The 6,471-nt window shown below is 43.7% G+C and overlaps 1 pseudogene; it reads left to right on the top strand.

Annotated features, from left to right (window-relative positions):
• Positions 1-2,737: 2,737 nt before the first annotated feature.
• On the top strand, positions 2,738-2,855 carry LOC134984210 (5S ribosomal RNA; annotated as a pseudogene).
• Positions 2,856-6,471: the final 3,616 nt, after the last annotated feature.

The raw sequence follows: 6,471 nt of genomic DNA, 5'->3' as shown, positions 1-6,471 counted from the left end.
CTTTCTGTAGGGCAGCATCAGGAGAAGCGTCCGAGGTGGCCAAGTCACTCAGAGATTTAGGCGGAGGGGAGGGGGTGCGGTCAGGAGTCACCTCTTTACGGGCAGGAGTGGATGACCGGGAATACTTCTCTAGCTTAGCAGCAGCAGATTGCTGTGGTTTCACCATTATACTGTAGTGTAAAAAGAAGCTCCCAGGCAAAAGTTGATAGTATATAATAAAATAGTGAAAAAGTTCTGCAGGATAAATATCAGACTCCAGTCAGAAGGGAGCAAGCAGCCCCACTGCAAAGGTATACAGACACTGTGTGAGTAAACTGACGGCACTTCACGCCGCCGTCCAGGATACAGACTTATGGGGTGCGGGTCCCAGCAGAAGAGCAGTCACATGCGTGCAGGAGGTTATTGGGGCCAGGGCAATGCGTAGCCCAGCATAGACATGGGGCTCCCTCCCCCCCTCAGTAGTCTCCGGCAGCAGGCACGGGCCGTATAGGCGTCATGATTTGGTCTAAGGGGGAGGCACAGCAAAGCCCAAGCGTACCGCTAACCTTACCCCTCCAGGCCTCCGAGTTGGTAACTCCGTCCGTTGTCCCCGACCTCTGCTGTGTCCGGCGCCGCTCTATACACGAGCCGCAGCTGCAGCGTCTTCCTCCTGTAATGGCGCCGGCTCCTTCCCGCGCTGTGAACCCGGCAACACTCTTCAGGCCCGCATTGCCGCGGCAGCCGCCGTATGCCTCCAGAAGTGCGAACACCACAGGCAGGGCAAGTTCCCCCAAGCATAAATGCCTCTCAGGGTGTAGATGGGAGATCAGGATATGTTATTCAGGATAATGGAGACGGAGAGCGCCGATCAGAAGCAGCTACTCCATGTCCGTGAAGCCACGCCCCCATACATATGCAAATTTATAGGTGCATGTTCAGGTGTATGGAGGCCGGTTCATATATAATTATGTATATATGTGCATACCGATATATAGATATATATGCACCTAGAACTCATGGTCCCCCGTGCGCGTATACATTATTATTATGTTCACTTCTATATTGAATCATTCTTGATTATTACAACAATATATTTACCCAATAATAGCCCAAGCATACAAATGACACCATAATTTAGCTTATCTCATTTAAACCTAATTCCTTCCTGTGAGTTTACTTAATTTCACAATGCAACCAGTCCAATTATCAATATTCAATCAGGTATAATTGTTTGCAATTACACACATTAGTTCATATTCTCCGGTCTACAGGTCCCACTTTATTATTTTTATATTTTTTAATTTTAAATTTGTTATTTTTTTATTTTTTTTTATTTTTATTATATTTATTTCTCAATATTTTTCAACAAAGTTTATTGTTTTTCATTCAATGCCGCAATTCATAGGTTTTTCACAATCATTAATACTCCCCTTCATGTTACAAGACCTTATTACGGCTTTAACCAGTCAATCACTGTAATCATTCCCAATTAATTGGACCCACTATGCCTTTATAAGGAGGTACGAGGGAGCCAGGGAGCAGGCACCCAGTGAACAAGCTCCACCGAGCGAAACGTACGTCACTTCCGGTCCGGTGCTCCGAACTTCCGGTCGGCGGACCGCGGACACCGGCGTCTCCTTGCCAGGCTCACCTTTCTTCACGGACACTTTAGAGGCTGCGTCCAGCTACCTGAGGGTGTACTTTACCCCTCCATGTAACAGTAGGTCTCTGGGTTTCTCTTTGAAGCAACACCATTTTCGAGTTGCCACGGACTCTTTGTTGTTTTTTGTAATTATCATGACAGCCGCATGTATGAACTAACAAGGGACATATGCATATACCAGCATTTATCAGAGGCATATTTTTCTGTCAATTACATCAACAACTGTGGAGACATTTATATCTTTAACAGCTAAAGCAGCTCTAGGGTCCGTTTTTCATTATTATTATGTCAGTATCTACCTATTACTGTTTTCATGATTATATATAAGGGACTCTTTTTTGGATACATCATATATTCAAAATAAGTTGTATATCGCTTTTGTCACCATTGTTTTTTTTCAAACAGTGTTCACTACACATGACTCATTAGAGAGTATTATTTCAGTACAATATACAACACATGTGATTTATTATAGATTAATATCAACAGTCCCTTAAGCAACAATAATCTATATTAATCATAACAGATTTCTGGGACACCCTCTCATTCTGTTTAAACCATTGTGGGGGCTCTGCAATGCAATCTGGCAACAGAGCACCGCATTGTTAAAAAACAGGACAGTAGAAGTGCCCCCCTTTGCTTTCTTCGGTTTCAGTTTCGTCTCACCCCACCCTCTCATTTTTTCATTCGATGCCCAGGCAGATGATCAAAAAACAGAAGTGGTGTGTCACTCCAAACTGATCCCTCTTTTTTTCTTTTCTCTTTCTCTTTTGTTTCATTCTCTCTCAGTTACTCCACCCCTCCAATTCCTAGCAGGGCCACACCGTTATCAGGACTTCCACCAACCTGGGAAGCCCCACTTGACATTTTTTGACAAAAACCTGTGATCGCTCTGGTTTCCATAGGACCAATAGCCATCATCATATGGGATTCAAGACCTACCATGCAACAGAGGTGGCACCTCAACGGTTCACATTTTGAAGCCAAGACCCAGTAGACCTAATATTAATTCTCAAGTGCAGGAGAATACCAGAGACAATCCTCTCAGGATATATGATACAGAATTCCTGGTGTCATTCAGTGTGGGATATATCTACCTGCGGTCAAACCATACTGAGTATGCCCAACCTCGTCTGATCTTGGAAGCCAAGCACTGTGGGCCAGGTCAGTACCTGGTTGGGAGACCACCAGGGAATACCGGGTACTGCAGGTATTTTTATCCAAATCCAGGACACGGGATCTGGAAATACCATCTTCAACCTTTTTTTTTTCCCTTCCTTTGCAGATTCCTGAGTTAATCAGGAATTCTAAATGAGCCTGGCACACATTATATTAATTTGAGGTTTTTCTTTTCGGATCATATTTTCACCAATATATATTGTTATAATCTCAGAAAGAAAACCTCACATAAACACACACAATTTTTTATACTGGAGACATCCACATATTTTCGCTTATAGATCCATTAAGCCTAATTATATCGTTATTACATCAAGTGAATTATTATTATTATTTTAGGATAATATTATAACAATCAATAATAATTTTTGATTAATAGCAACTCCCCCCTTTTCCCCTCCCTTTCTTTGCCTCTTTTCCAATATTTTAGGAAGGTTAACAATAAAAGTTATATTTTAATTACAATTCATCATTTCATTTACAATAAAAGCGTGCCCCAGAAAAGACATATAGTCTTTCTTTTTCTTCTTGGCTCCAGTACTATACGGGAACCATTCCTTTTTCTGTTCATTAAGTTTACTGAACTATCTCTGGGAGCACCACCAACCCAGCGCCCAATACTAATCATGTGTTTTGTATATTGGCCAGATGTTGGTTTATATTAGAGCTATTGCTTTAATGATATTATCTTATAGTATCAAATACTCAAATTGAGTGATCCTGTGCAGACTCTACCAATCCTTTTTCAGGGACAGATGAGTCATCAGTGATATGCAAATCATCTTTTATTACAATAAACATATATTGAATACTTTTCTGCCAATCTGGCTGTAATTTTGCATTATCGTAGTCGACACTGGAGTCAAACTCCATGTCGATATCAGTGTCTATTATCTTGGATAATGATAATTGAGAGACTCTGACGGTCTCTGCGACATAGGGACAGACATGGGTAGATTTCCTGTCTGTTTTCTAACCTTCTTTGTGCAGTAACTTTACCTTAGCACTAAATTACACATATCCAAACAGGTGTCGGCGTTGTTGACGGCGACACCTTCTCACACACATATTTGCTCCATCTCCTCCTTATGGGAGCCTTCTACATCAGACATGTCGACACACATGTACCGACACACCACACACTCAGGGAATGCTCATCTGAAGACAATTCCCCCACAAGGCCCTTTGGAGAGACAGAGAGAGAGTATGCCAGCACACACCCCAGCGCTATATAACCCAGGAATCACAGAGTCAATTAATGTTAACCCTGTAGCTGCTGTAGTATGTAATTGCGCCGAATTATGTGCCCCCCCTCTCTTTTTACCCTCTTCTATGGTAACTGCAGGGCAGAGACTGGGGAGCTTTCTCTCAGCGGTGCTGTGGAGAAAAACATGGCGCTGGTAAGTGCTGAGGAAGAAGGCCCGTCCCCTCAGTGGCGGGCTTCTGTCCCGCTATTTTGTGTATAAACTGGCTGGGGCTCATGCATATATACAGTGCCCAGCTGTATATATGCCCTATTTTGCCAGGAGGTACTTAATTGCTGCCCAGGGCGCCCCCCCTGCGCCCTGCACCCTACAGTGACCGGAGTGTGTGGGTGTAATGTGGGAGCAATGGCGCACAGCTGCAGTGCTGTGCGCTACCTCATATGAAGACTAGAGTCTTCAGCCGCCGCTTTTGCTTCTTTCCACGCCGGCTTCTTGCTTTTGACTCTGCGAGGGGGGCGGCGGCGTGGCTCTGGGATCGGACGACCAAGGGTGAGTTCCTGTGTTCGAGCCCTGTGGAGCTAATGGTGTCCAGTAGCCTCAGAAGCGCGACCTATCCGCAGTTAGTAGGTTTGCTTCTTCCCCTCAGTCCCACATAGCAGAGAGTCTGTTGCCAGCAGAAGCTCTCTGAAAATAAAAAACCTAACAAAATACTTTCTTTTTAGCAAGCTCAGATTCTAACTGAGGTCATGAGGAGGGGCATAGAGGGAGGAGCCAGTGCACACCAGTAGACCTAATTTTTTTTTTGGAGTGCCTTGTCTCCTGCGGAGCCAGTCTATTCCCCATGGTCCTTACGGAGTCCCCAACATCCACTAGGGCGTTAGAGAAAAGGGAATTGTACATTCCTTAAGAAAAGTATTAAATAGTTTGGTCAGTGGATCTATTAGGGTAGTGGCTAAGAGTTTGTAGAATTCCCAGAGAATCCATCTGTCCCAGTAGTTTTAAAATTCTTAAGTTGGCGAATTGCCTTTTCTATTTTTGAGTGTGGGATAAGGGGCACATATGGCTTCTGCCAAAACAGGGTGAGGAGAGGGGGTAACAATACGTTCCCAGAAAGATGTTTTAGCTGGCACATCAATTATAGGGGAATCATATATTTGTAAAATTCCGAGAGTACATTAGTAATATCTTTGGATGACGAGGCCATTTGACCATCTGAGTGGAGACGGGATTGTATCAGAGATTCGGGGGAGATACCTTTCAGCATATTGGAGAGCAGTTACCCCGTTTTATTCCCGAATCTGTAGAATCTTTGTTTTTTGTGGAAAGTGTGTCTATCGCCCTGATATGAAAGTACTGCATCAAATTTAACTTTTGCAGCGGAATTGTTTTTTATTTTGAGGGGGAAGGATCTTGCTTAAATAAAACACATACTTCTGTCAGATGTTTTTGGATTCATTTGTAATTTTCAGCAAATATTTTTTCCTCTGAGATGTAGTTTATAATTTGACCTCGTATAACTGCTTTTGCAGTCTGCAGAAAGAGCATAGGATCGGATTGAGCAATTTGCGCATTATCTTTACTATATAGGTCCCAAAATTCCTCTAAACACTACCTGGAAACTCTGAGAAGAGAAGTCCGTAGGGAAACGCCACCTCTTAAAGGAGCCTACATCCAGCATGGTAGAGAAAGCCATCCAAGCTAATGAGTGGTCTGAAATTGCCATTGGTATCATTGTTAGTTTCTACTACGTTGGGAGCAATCAGACGTCAGAAGGAAATCTATCCTAGAAATAGTGTTATGAGGGGCAGAGGCGCAGGTGTAATCCTGCTCTGTAGGATGGAAAAATCTCCAAATATCTGTTACTTTCAGTTGTTCAAAAAAATAAGAATTTACTTACCGATAATTCTATTTCTCGTAGTCCGTAGTGGATGCTGGGGACTCCGTAAGGACCATGGGGAATAGCGGCTCCGCAGGAGACCGGGCACAAAAGTAAAGCTTTAGGACTACCTGGTGTGCACTGGCTCCTCCCCCTATGACCCTCCTCCAAGCCTCAGTTAGGATACTGTGCCCGGACGAGCGTACACAATAAGGAAGGATTTTGAATCCCGGGTAAGACTCATACCAGCCACACCAATCACACCGTATAACTTGTGATCTAAACCCAGTTAACAGCATGATAACAGAGGAGCCTCTAGAAAAGATGGCTCACTACAGCAATAACCCGATTTTTGGTAACAATAACTATGTACCAGTATTGCAGACAATCCGCACTTGGGATGGGCGCCCAGCATCCACTACGGACTACGAGAAATAGAATTATCGGTAAGTAAATTCTTATTTTCTCTGACGTCCTAGTGGATGCTGGGGACTCCGTAAGGACCATGGGGATTATACCAAAGCTCCCAAACGGGCGGGAGAGTGCGGATGACTCTGCAGCACCAAATG

Source organism: Pseudophryne corroboree (assembly GCF_028390025.1).
Source record: "Pseudophryne corroboree isolate aPseCor3 chromosome 3 unlocalized genomic scaffold, aPseCor3.hap2 SUPER_3_unloc_4, whole genome shotgun sequence".
In the NCBI taxonomy this organism is placed as follows: domain Eukaryota; kingdom Metazoa; phylum Chordata; class Amphibia; order Anura; family Myobatrachidae; genus Pseudophryne; species Pseudophryne corroboree.
The sequence above is the reverse complement of the archived record's forward strand: the minus strand, read 5'-3'. Positions and strand labels throughout refer to the sequence as shown.